The following is a 14,108-nucleotide window of genomic DNA, read 5'->3' on the forward strand; positions in this document are numbered from 1 at the left end:
TGGGGATGAAATTTCATCATGACACTCTTAGAAAGGCATTCTTTCATTTCTCAGCAATGAGGAAATATTCTTACGACTTCTATTGCATTAGATGTGGACACCATCCAGCACTTTTAGTGGGTGATGCAAACTGGAAGCTTTCATTTGATATTCCTAGTAAGTAATCATTTATTTTCCCAAAAGCCTTTGTTAATAGTTTAAACTCTCAGTTCTTCTTATTTCTGGTATTCTACAATTTTCTGTGAAAGAAGCACTGTCTCTTCTGCTCTCTTCTGGGCACTACTCATATTGACTGCCCGTATCAATTTGTCTATTTGTGTATCAATTTAAAAATGAAAGCAATACAATTTGTTATCAAATCCAATCAAACGGAATTTGCATTACAGATCATTGTTTAATTAATGGCTTGGTCATTCAATTTCATGCTACCTTTTTATTCTGCTCATTTAACATAGTTTTCTCTATTATTATTAAAGGTCAGCCTGCAATTTATGTTGCATGTCATGCATGTTTCACCCTGGCAATAAAACTATATACATGGTCAGTTTATGGAGTGTGACTTGTGTACCTTAAAATATGCTCACTCATTTGTTGTTAATATTTATACTATGATTTTAAAGCTAGATAGAAAAAAGATTTGGTGTTACAAGACATTTCACTTATCCAGAACTTTTCTTGTTTATGCCGAAATTACAATTTTTAAGGAACACTTTGATCCTCATAAACATCTGATCCATTCTTTGTGAATTGACCTCACATGAATTCTACACTATTGGAGTATATTTAAAGTGCTAAAACTACTAATAAATGAAACATTGAATATAATGTTCTAAATTTATATCTCAGTTCATCTTTTCAAAAGACCCATACTGCATGATCAAAAAGAGGAGGAATTGCAAGTAGACATTGAAAATTCTTGGCAAAAAACAGAGTACCGAATTATTGCTAGCGGCATTTGTGAAGGTAATTATTTTGTTGTTTTAGTCTGATAAGATGCATATTTCAAATAACTACTTAGGATATAGTTTTTTTCAAGATAAAGGTAGGATCTCTGCTGTTATTTTCAATAAGTGTTACTGTACATGTCATAGCACAAGAAAATGCATCCTATGCATTGGGCAACATTCACAAAGGCAAATCTCAATGTGAGATTCTCTGTACGCATACAGTGGTGCCTATGCATGTCCCATATATGTACATTTCACCATAAATTTAATTTGTTAACTCTAGATAGAGATGTATTTATACTGCTATGAATGTATACCTTCTAACATAAGGGGCAAGTGATACATATAACTTAAAATTCATCATACATTTACTACAATTGACTGTACAGGTGTATTTTGGACATTAACATGCAAACAGTAGTTCTACAGACAATAGGCAGAGTTATCAACTACTCTACGTAGAACTATGAATTGGTAAAACTAGGGAAACATGCATTTTCTAATGAAAAAAATGCTCACCTCACAAATATTTTTGGAGCAAACAAGAAGAGTGCACACCTTGGGCTACTGTGACTTCCCTTTGTGATGCATAATGCGATGGAACCAGATATCTTAAACAGTGTGTATCCATGTTCAAGTATTGGTTTTAGCACACCTTGTGTTTTGATTACTATTCGAATGGGTTATTAGGACTTTTACACTGGAGAGGTGTCTCTTTTAAAATCTTTTTATTTTTCAATTGATTCATCTGTTGTGTTTATATTTCTACAATGAGATTTATATGAGGGTCTTTAATGTCCAAAGCTATATGTCCTTTAGAAATATATAATTCTTTTTAAATATTTTTGTTTTGTGTTAACGACAATGTGATTTAAAAGGGCATTTGTACCGCTGAAAGTTATTTGACCATTTATTTTTGTTTTAGTAGGTTTTGTAAGCAGTTCCACTATTACAACAAAAATTTAGTTCTACATGTTGTCGAATATATCATAGTCATTGCTACATTCCACCGTTCGAAGCCATGGTATCAACATCATTTCCTACAGAGATGACACCCAGCTCATCATCACGCTTTCAGAAAACCCCGCCTCCACCAGCACCAGCTACCACAAATGCTTGACGAGCATCACCGACTGTATAAAGACCAACTGCCTGAAGCTCATCATGGACAAGACAGAATTGGTGATATTGTGAGATAACAATTCCCAGAGGAATGAAACTTAGTGGCCTGTTGAACTTGTACCCACACCTACAGCAAAAGACCACCTCCATAATCTTGGCATCATCATGGGTAGATAAATCACAATGAAATGCCAGATCAACACAGCCTCCTCCTCCCTCAGCTTCAACACCATGCACATGCATCGAAAGATCTTCCAATGGCTCATCGTACATACCAGGAAAAAGGCCATCCAAGCACTAGTCACCAGCTGGCTTTACTACGGCTTCACACTCTACGCAGGAATCTCCACCCAGCTCCTAAAGAGACTCTAGATGATCCAGAACTCAGTGTCCTGACTCATCCACAGACTTCCCAAATGGACCCATATCATCCACCACCTCAGGTACCTCCATTGACTACCATCCAAATGAGATACCAATTCAAGATGCTGATATGTGCATAGTAGGCCTCCACGACCAGCGACCAGCATGCATTATCAACCACACTGAACTACCACCAGCCATCAAGACACCTGCGCTTTGCCTCCATCACCCTTGCTCGCACTCCCGGCATCTACTGAAGCTGCATCAGAGGATGCTCCTTCTCTTACCTTGTTGCCACATCCTGGAATGGACTTTACTTCCATCACCGTACAGCACTCTTTCTCGTGGAATTCAGAAGTAAGTCAAAAATAGCTCTTCAACTGATTGCAGCATGATCCTAGTGCCTGGAGGCCCTCATGGTGATTAACCGTGCTCTAAAAATCCTGATTGATTAATTGATTGATTGATTGATTGATTTGTGCACATTTTTTAATTCATTTGTAATAAGCACCACTGCAACAATTATTATTTTGAGCTCTTCTGTGGTCTTCTGTAGGATGCATTTCAGTTCTGTTATTATAACTATATCATTTTGAATAAAACTATTGCTATTTTGACTTTATCTTCTATATTATACCAAGATGATAACTTACTGGAGTTATAATAAACTTGAAGCAATATGTTTGATTTGAATTATTTCTTATAAATCGAAAATAGTTTGTTTTATAATAAATCATTTGTTATTGCCTACTAATGTTTCAGGAAATTACCAGAAAAACCCTTATTGTACACAACTGGACTACTCAAACGTTGTGCCTTGGGTCGGTAGTGCAACCAGGGTGGGCCCTAAGGTGCCAAAAAGTGAAGTGAAGAAAGGGTTGCCATTGAGGTGCAGAGATGAAAATGTTAATAAAGAAGAAGACAAAACAATTAATGAAGATAAAATCCTGCTACTTCTGGAATCAACACAGGTATCAATTTAAATGTGTTATAGACTTTTCAAAGTCAGAGACTTGACATGTTGGTATAAATGGTTTATCAAAATCATTGATCGTGATGTATGGTATCATAATTTCCACGGTGTATGTTTTCATTTGTTTTTCCGATTTACTGACAAAGTAGGTAATACATATTGTAACAACTTTGTTTCAAGGGGTTCTTAGAAATGTATTGTTTCAAAGTTCATCTAAGTGCACTATAGAACACTTTAAAATTATGTGTCTGGCACAACAAAGTCTAGATTGCTTTATGGTTTTTGTAAAGAATGCAGGATAATTGTATCTCTTACATGATTTCCAAAGCTATTTAAATTATTTTATTAACCTGGTTTTAATCACAGGTTCATCTATGAGCTAATTAGTGCAATTGAGGGTCTAGCAGGTACAGCTCAGAAATGTTAAATGTAAAACTAGCCCCTTATGAAAAAATAAATACATGAAGTGGTGGGAATGAGGTTTAAAGTGTTAGTTAATAAAAATATTTCTTTATTTCAACAATAGCAAAGTTATTTTCCATTTTACCTGTTATGTGATGACCACTGTAAGTAATAGTCACCAGGTTTCGTCTACAAATGTAAATCTAATTGAACATCTACATCCATTAAAGACTTAGGGCCTGAGTTATACATTGGTGGCAAGGGTATTTTGTTTCAATGCAGGCAGAGTTCCCTCCCTGTTAATATAGTGGTCCGCCCACCAAGTTTAATTGCTGTCAGACCATATGTTTGGCCACGGCAAAGACTACTCTGTTTCTGCTATAGGCAAAACTTCTCCAACTGACCTGTGCAGTGAGGGCCGTTTGAGAACAGGCAACATGTCTGCCAGCACAATTTAGGTGGGCAGACATGGAGTGACTTTTTTTACTGATGTTCATCGGCAGGTAAAACCAGGCGGTAAGGGAAAATAAAACCATTGTAATGCCTACCTCTGCCATGGGAGAAGACTCACACATTATAAGGGGAGTGTTCGATTTTTTATTTTTAAAAAGCAAATCCCACTTTAAATTTTCTTTTTGGAAAAATTAATTAATACTGTTAGCTACAGGGCTGTGTCGTTGCCAGATAGCCCTGTAGCAAACTGTAAAATGCATTGGCAGTAACCACCATGAGTATGCATCCTGCTAATGCCCCTATACATGACCAACTGCTTGGCAATCATGTGGGAATTAGGTTGTGGCCTCTCCACCATAGGGACAGAGTAATTTCTGTCTTCCATGATGGATCCACGGGCTGTCCTCAGAGATATTACATACTTTCAGGTTATACTACTTTTTCTTAGGATGTTTGTTGCTAATAGGTTTTCAGGTTTATACAAGGAAGCTCAATTGACAAATGAAGAAATATTAGGGATTTCATGGGAAATGTGCATGCAGTGTACCCTACTCTCAATTTTAATTCTGATTATTAATTTGGAAGAATTTTGTTGATCCTCTACATTGTGCCTTTACTATATTACATGTGTGTGTTATATGAAGGGGAGCCATGAGAAAGAGTACATCTATGTGTGCACCACTCTGCAAAGGTGCACAAGCAGATGTGGCGGCCACAATACTTGTCTGCCTTGTTCTTCTTCTGACCTTGGTGCATTGCCAGTTCTTTAAATGACTTCACTTCTAAGCTAAATGTGCTTGTATCCAAAGTGCATGTATGACGGCATAAAACTTTAAAGCAATTTACAATTCAATAAATACATCTTTGTTAATTGAACGATTCTTTTTGATTTTGTTCTATGTTGAACCAATGAAAATTTTGTGCATTTATAAATTACAATCTGAAGAGGATAAATGTAAGTGCATTGTGTTATAGGTAATATGTCTTTGGGACATATAAAAAGAGCAACCACATGTCTATGAACTCCTTAAAATATTTTAATTACAATTAGCTGTTATATTATGGTAGTTGGAGTTGATTTTCATTATTATAATCAGTCTTAACACACAGTATTTTCATAGGCTACAAATGATGAACTGATTAATGTGTGCCAAAGTTTGGGTGTTTCTGGAATTGGATCACAATCAGATCTCATAAACAGGCTTCAAGAGCTTGTCCTCTATAAAGAAATTTACCCTAAGATGTTTACAAAACTACAGAAAACCAGAGGTATGATATAGAAATGAAATATTAAAGTTGCAATTATGTGATATAACCTCAGTATTATTAAACAATTCTGTTCGCATAGAATGATGGGAGAGTTGTGTGTTTTTTATTTCCATGGCATAAAGTTATATAATATTCAATTCACAGTCTGTGGTGGTATGTTTCTGGAAATATTTATAACATATGCCAGTGTCAGCATTTTTTAATTTTAAATTTTACACTAATGCAATTGCTTTTGTTTTTTAATATGCACTTTTGGGAAACAATGTAATTACAATTGATAACTTTACATGGTTTTCGTATACCTTTAATCAATTTCAGTATTGTCTAATATTCCCATTTAAATCAATCAATCAATCAATCAATCAATCAATCAATCAATCAATCAATCAATCACATAATTTGTTAAGCGCACTACATACCCGGTAGGGTTTTAAGGCACTGGGAGGGGGTGCTGTTACTGGTCGAAGAGCCAGGTCTTGAGTTGTCTCCTGAAAGACAGCAGGTCTTCGGTTTGTTGCAGGTCGAGGGAGAGAGCGTTCCAGGTTTTGGCGGCGCGATGGGAGAAGGACCTGCCTCCGGAAGTGGTACTCCAGATGCGTGGGACCGTGGCCAGGGCGTGGTCAGCGGAGCGGAGGTTCCTGTTGGGTACGTAGAAGGAGAGTCGACTGTTGAGATAGGCTGGGCCGGTTATGTGGAGTGCTTTGTTTGTGTGGATCAGGAGTTTGAAGGAGATTCTTTTGTCGACGCGGAGCCAGTGCAGGTTCCTAATGGTGGGGGTGATGTGGTCGCGGCATGGGACATCGAGGATCAGGCGTGCGGAGGCATTCTAGATTCTCTGTAGTCTGCTGATGAGCTTGGATGGGGCTCCGGCGTAGAGGGCATTTCCGCAGTCGAGTCTGCTGCTGACTAGGGCCTGGGTGATTGTTTTCCTCGTGCTGGTCGGAATCCATCTGTAGATCTTGCGGAGCATGCGGAGGGTGTTGAAGCAGGTGGAGGAGACTGCGTTGACTTGTTTGGTCATGGAGAGTTTCGAGTCGAGGATGACTCCCAGGTTGTGTGCGTGGTCAGTGGGAGCCGGGGGGACCCCAGTGAAGTGGGCCACCAAGAGTCGTCCCATGCGGAGGGGTTGGATCCGAGGATGAGGATTTCCATCTTGTCTGTGTTCAGTTTGAGGCGGCTGTCCTCAATCCAGTTGGTGAAGGCCTTCATTCCCTGGTGGAGGTTGGATTTGGCGGTGAGGGGGTCCTTTGTGAGGGAGAGGATCAGCTGAGTGTCGTCGGCATATGAGATGCCTTCTGCAATTCTGTCTCTTTTTCCTTTATCTTAGCTTTGAAGGCCTCCCAGACTATCTGATCTTTACCTGTGCCAATGTTGAACTTAAAATACTCATCCATTTTGTCTCCTAACTCCAATATCGCTCCTTCATCTAGTAACATGGTCCTATCAAGAGTCCACCTCCTTTGAATCTCTTTTTGCTTAAACCCCAATGTCATTGCCGCTGCTGAATGATCTGATACGATTGCAGGGATATGAGTTATTGACTCAACTTCTGAAAACATCGCCTGATCAACAAGAAAATAATGGATTCTCAAATGATGTTTATATTTCTTACTGTAAAAGGTAAAATTCCTAGTTTTCCCATTCGTACATCTCCAAATATCGAGCAGTTTAAAATCTTGAATCCAACTTTTCATCGCAGCAGACATTTTTGGTGGGCTGTTGTATTTTGCTTTTGAGGAACGATCTTTCTCTTTATTTAACACCAGGTTAAAGTCTCCCCCAATTATAATTGGTGCGGTCGTGTTCAGCAAACTAGCCTCTAGTTGTAAGAGCGCTCCTGGATTGTCTTCATTAGGCCTGTAATAAGCTACAAAGACTAAAGGGATACCCCAGACTGATAACGTGGCTGCTAACCATCTCCCTGACTTATCTGTGTCTTGTTTTACTACTTTTATGCCTACATTACCTCTGATAATTAGAGTGACTCCCCTTGTAATACCTTTTTGGTCTGAGCAAAGAACCTCTTGGATCCATATAACCTTACTGAAACCTTGTTTGCACTTATGGGCCTCTAAGTGGGTTTCTTCTAAAAATCAGATATGAGCCTCACTGTTCTTTAGGAATTCAATAACCCGGGACAACTTCCTCCTACTTCTCAATCCATTTACGTTCCAAGTTATTAATTTAACTTTATTTGGCCTGTTCATTTTCACCGCATCCTAAACTCTTCCCTCGCAACTCTAAAGCTTTAAGATTTGTATGAGGACTAACTTTTTTTTCCCATCTTGCTCCCAACACCCTGTGCTCCCTCCCTTCATCCCACAAATAAGGAACCCTCCTATAATACCCTTGGCGATGAAAAACCGCCTCTTCGGGACCCTCCCTTTGCTACTGAGACACCTACTATAAAAAGAAAGGGCTCACCAATTGAATTATAGCTAGCTATATCAATTTTTACCAAATTTTACTAAACTTTTTGTTTACTCCTCTTTTTTCCTTTATTTATTTTTTCCCTCCTTTTTTCCCTCTTCCTCCTTTTTTTCCGCCGACTATAATATACGTCCTTCTTCCTTTTATATTATCTAGTTATCTGACTCGTATTTTGCGTTTCGATATGAGTAATAATCTAAATCTATGTTACTTCTTCATTTGTGCCAGGAAAACATCTACTTCCTCGGGGGAGCTAGAGTTGTACATCTTATTTTTCCACATTACCTTTAGTAAGGCCGGGAATTTCATTTGAATCTGGGCCCCCTGGCTTCTTAAATCAGGCATTCTGGATCCAAGATCCCATTGCCTTTGCGCCGTTCTCTTGGCAAGGTCCGATCTAATTTGATATTTAACCAATTCAAATTGAAGTGCCGTTTCTTTTGAGGCTCTCCCCAAAACAAATTCCTTAACTGCATAAGTATGGAAATTTATCAAGATTTTTCTAGTGGCTTTCCTGTCAGGGTGCAACTTAAATGGGTCTCTGTGGGCTCTCTCTATCTCTTTGTCCAAGTTTATATCCGGTCTGTCCTTCAGAATTGCCTCTTTTAAAACCTTACATATAAACGCCTTAAAATCTCCTCCCTCAGCGTCTTCAGGTATTTTGAGAACTCTCAAATTATTTCTCCTTGCCTGCATCTCCAACCTTTCCAAGTCTTCTTGTAAAGTTTTATTTTGGACTTTTAATTTCTTTAGGTCTTTAATATTCCCTAGTACAACTTCCGAGAGGGCCTTAACCTCAGATTCCAGAAATCCAGTTCGTAATACTATATTGTCCAGTTTTCCCCCTAAAGTCTCACATTTTTCATGTATCCCTCTCTGATTCGCCTCAGAGATCTCAAATTTTGAGAGTAGATCCCTCTTAGGCTTAGGAGCATTGATTCTAATCGAGTCCGGCCAGCCTCTGCTCCTATAGGCATATCTGTATTTCTTCCATCCAGGGCAATGTTGCTAACCAGCACCGGCATTGGTGGTATGTTAGAAAGCTGAACTGTCTTGGGGGCGGTGTTTCAATCTCTGGGTATCTCAATGGGTCCATCCTGACAAACCCCTTTCTCAGTTCCAGCGTCCAACATTAATGATGCATACCTATTTTCCAGCAGAAGCGGGGGAGAGGTTTGCTGAACTCCTAATAGCGGCCCCGTAGAGGTAGCGACCCGATCCAATTTTTTAAAGTAGAATTTCAGTGAGGGGGTAGTCTTAACTAGTAGGCGTACTGCCTTGGCCTCCCTTCGCTTTTTACATTCCCCAGATTTTATCACTTTTTTTGGGTGTGATTGGAAGTACTTCCCCAACAGCCTTCCCCTCCACAACTGGGTCCCCCTTATTTTTTGCCTCGAGATGTGAATGTAGCTGATATCTGCTTCTTGGAGGGGAGGCCGACACTCCTTTCCCAGGTATAGTGTTAAGAGATTTGCCAAACCCAGCCGGAGCACTTCGCACAGGCTGCTCCTGTAAAGATGCAGGCTCGATATCCTCTCCTGTCTTCCAGCCTTGTTCCCTATAGCTGACTCAAAGGGGCCGTGAGACACACCCTGGCGGGAGAAACAAAGCTCCTTTTCCATGGGCTGAACCTTACCCCTGCCAGACGCCCGACTTACCCCATCAACCAAGGTGCCAGAGAAGTCCTGTGTTGCGAGGTCCTCTTGCAGCATGGCTGCTCGCCGGTGTACTGTGCAGCCTCTGCCCTCGACAACCCTAAAGTCAATCCGGGTGACGGTGGCTTGTATTCTCCGCCACAGCTTGGTTCGGCGTCCTCCGAACGCAAGGTACACCGCCGCTTCCTGCCCCATACGATAACACAATGGTGCGGCACGTCATGGCTGCAAGAAAGTAAGAAAAATAAGAAAAAAGAGTTTTAAAATCACGGCGTATCTTTCAAAAGAATCATCGTTCTTATGTACCTGACGGTATCTTCACTAAACGTCACTGTGAGTCATTTCATTGCCAATTTCGATTTTCTGCCTCACTGCTCCGGGAGCTCCCATGACCGGTGTCAGCCTGCCGCCATGTTCCTTCCCGGGGGAGGAGCCAGTTCTGACTTCTTGAACAATGGAGGACTGTAATTCTTGTAAGGAATGTTATATGGTATGAACACTTTCCATGTAAGCTTTTAAGCTAAACGTATGTAGATTTAAAAGTTATTTATTTTCTTATTGCAGATGATAATCAAAATTCTCCAAAAACAGTAAGAGTTAAATAGATATGAAGCAGAACTTGTACTGATGAGAGGATACTTCCTAGACTCCGATGAGGATGAAGTAGATGAAGTGCAAACATTGAAAAAAGTGAAAAGGGACGCACTGAATTAACATTTTTGAAAGATTGCCTTGTTCATTACATTGAAAAATGTAATTGTGTTTATGTCAAATGGTGTATAGTATTACATGTAACTTTACTAACAGATTTGTTATGAAAAATATGTATTGATTAAAATATAATATGTATAAATGTTTACTTTAGTTTAATTAAAAATAAAAGCAAAAAAAGGAGGTAATTTTAGTAATGAGATAATAATACAAAGAAGATATTCTTTGGCATGCCTATTTTGATTATGCTTCATTTCAACATAGAATATTATTAAACAATTCAAAAAAAGAGAATCTTTTAATAAACAATCAGAATCATATTGTACATAATTTTTGGTATGTGGAACATAGAAATCAAAATGACTACCATACAGTGCAATTTTAAACGTTGAAATCTACATCAAGTACAATTTCATGTTATTACTAATTTATACTGGTATTAATATAGAATGCACTTAATTGCTGTATAGATGTTTGAGAAATGGCAGGAAAATAAACGTCATGTCTGTCAAAATTAAAAAGGACAACAAATTTAGTGAACTTTATGGGAAGAAACAGTTCAGGTAAAAGAAAATAAATATCTGTGATTTATCTTCAGGAAAAGAACATCTTTTGCATTACATATACCCAAAGTCTTGCCATATCTGTTACTGCTGGGTGTAGAACTCTCTATACGTTACATCTGACCCGCCTTTCAATATGATGAAATTGGTATATTGTAAATTGGCATATTTAATCTTACTTCTAAGCCCATAGTCTTGTGCACAAAGTGTACCCAAGCCCTGCAAGTTAAATGTCACTGTTGGACTGTAGCTCCGAGTGTACCATCCTCTAAACTGATGGTGTTAAACAAGGATTCCTTACCTTGTAATATTATATTTATGCCCCAAAGATGGTCCTTGAATTCACAGTAATACTTCATTTTTTTGGTCCTAGTAAGTAGAGTGGCTAAAATAAATCAGGCTTTACTAGAGGAACATGGAAATAACACAACTTGCAAGAAATCCAGCATCAATCTATATAAAGTAAGGGTAATATTATCTTAACGTAGAGACCAAAATTAACAGAATAGCATACTTATAATTTGAGTTATAGATTTTTAAATCAATAGTAAATCAGTGCAGAAAAATACATAGACAAAATAACATTGAAGTCAATTACAAAATCCACTAGTGGCAATAGGTCACTTGTAGGTCGAGTCAGCGGAGGCTCCTCTGCTAAAGCGGAACAAAGTCACCCCACTGCTCTTTGAGCAGAGCAAAAAACAAAAAAGAAAATAGTAAAAACTCAATGTTATTATCAGTTATTTTTCAGTGCAAACTAAGACCCAGGTTAGGGTGGGGCGGGGCTAGGCTGTCAGAGTCAGTGGGAGGAGAAAATATGTCTAACATTAGTGCACATGTCAGTTTGGCCAGCCAGCCAGGTGGAGAACTGTCCTAGTCTTCTAGGCACTGCCTGAGCAGCCAAACAGGAAGCTCAGACTAATCACGACGCTGATGTCTAGTTGATGACAGCAGAGTTGTGATTGGCTTAGGGGAGTCTGGGAGCCTGTGTGCTTCTGTTCCGTGATGCCAAGAAGACAAGAAGAGAAGAGGATGGAGGAGAGACAATGGTCGTACACAGTTAAGTGTTTTTTCTTCCCCCAACACAGTTCCGCAGCAGCCGCCACTGGGTCGAGTTACTTGGAACCATGATAAATGTAAGGTCATGCGGGCCCCAGGACTGGGACCAGGCCACAACAGTCAGCTACATTCTACATAGCCCCAGGTGCAAAGTTGTGCTGGCGCTTCCTTGGTGCAGAACAGTACCCACTGTGTTACCCCTGATTTTACCGCTTACACGGAGCCGCAAGAAGCAAAATGCAAAAGCACAACAGGCACACACTGCTGATGTCGGATGTTGGTTGCACACTGTTCTCTGTAGATACAGCGTCATCTGTGGGGGTTGGTTTACAGATTGGTGACTAACATGTCTTGGCTGCAGTAAACACAATGAAAAGCTTCAGGAACCTCATTGGGTCAGTAACATAGTGGTGTGAAACTTTGGGGCAGGTGAGACTACATCTCCCACAATGCACTGGACCACCTTGATTTGGGCAATCCCTCAGAGGGCCCAATAGCAAAGAATTATTCAGAGTCAGTGAGTGTTTTTAAATGCAGTTTGTAGGGGAGTAGTTTTTCTAGTCCAGGGTAGACTGAGGGTTCGTCTGGCTTCCACAGGGGCTCCCGTTTTGAGGAGTGTTGAGTTCTAGCCAAGGACGGGGGTCATTCAATATTTTCCAATTCTGTTGCCATTTGCTTTTGGCTGGTGGGCAAAGTTCTGTTATTGGGAACACAGGTCTCCTCTTGGGCCCTTTTAAAAGAAATGTGTTCAGATCTAAGATTCTGGTGTCATTGGGGGTCCCTGAAATTCTAGATTTAGGGAATGTAGGGAATGTGTGAGCTAGGAGCCAATGCGTAGCTAGCCTCTGCAGCTAGTCTGCCCTTGAAGTGACCTCATCCGGTGGTGGAGGTCACCTTTTATACCCTGAAAACACTATTTCTGCCCTCCTAAAGATGAAAGAATTTAATTTTAGGTGTACATACCAGCTTGCCCAAATTAGAGGTATGGCCAGCCTTCATCTATGTGATTGCCTCCTGCATAGCTAATTTCCAAGCATTCCCCGTTGCAAGTGCGCCTGGGGCAAGGGGAGTGTTCTTTCCTCCCAGATACATATCAGAGGAGGTGCAGCCTTTGAAGCTTACTGCTCTGATGTGCCAATTCACTAGGCTGCTGGGGATGGGGGAGGTGTCACCTCCTGTCTTGGCTACATCAGACACGAGAAAGCGCGGGTTGGTCAGCCAAAGCACAGTAGAGCTGGGGGTAAACTCTAAGGTGCCACATGGGTGCTTGCCACATCACCCAGGGCACAAGAATTGTGTCCGTGGTGAGAAGGCACTTTGTTTGATACCAAACATGACTTATTCTAGGGGTACCAAAAATGGAACAGCCAGTCTCGATATGTCCGGTTGGCAGCCCATGTTATCCTATTGACCGCTAACATGTATACTAATTTATAATGGGGAATGCTACTATAGGGACATATAGGCTTTCCCTTATTTGTTCACACCTTTAATATAATGCAACCTGGTGCCTGGGCTGAGGGGTCCCACATTAAGGAGTGTCTTAGATACAGTAAAGGCTGTGTAGGTGACTGTGCTACACATTGTGAGGGCACAGCAGAGTTTGTGTAGTTTGCACTGCTTCTGCAATGACAGGCCTGATGTCTTTAGTTTACATAGGTCACCCAGGGTGGCAAAAAATGTGCTGAAGCCCTGGTGACTCCTCCACTACCAATGCCCTGGGTACTCCGTGTACCATATGCTTGAAACTTATAAGGTGGTAAAATGTTTGTCAATTTGGGATTACCAAGTGGAAGATAGCAGTTTTAGGAGAGAGGACAGGCACTGGTGTATAGGCAGCAAACTCATGTCCACTTGTCATATCCATCAGCCTTTAGAGCAATGAGGGGGTAACTATACAGAAAGCGGCACTTCTCTACACTACCATTATAGCCTCAGTGTGGCAGTTTAAATATTACAGTTCAACCTATCAAAGTAACCCCTTTTTACCGGTCCGAACTTTCTTTCTAAATATTAACACATCACACCTATGAAGGCCATTCTGCCCATAAAGCAGGATACATTGTATTTAAAAGTAGGACATTTCAAAGTGTATTGGCAGATTTGCACCAGGATGCAAAGGTGAATATATTATGGGCAGTTGTTGTTTTTCTATTGGAAG

This window comes from Triturus cristatus, chromosome 5_2, assembly GCF_964204655.1.
Source record: "Triturus cristatus chromosome 5_2, aTriCri1.1, whole genome shotgun sequence".
NCBI classification, from domain to species: Eukaryota; Metazoa; Chordata; class Amphibia; order Caudata; family Salamandridae; genus Triturus; species Triturus cristatus.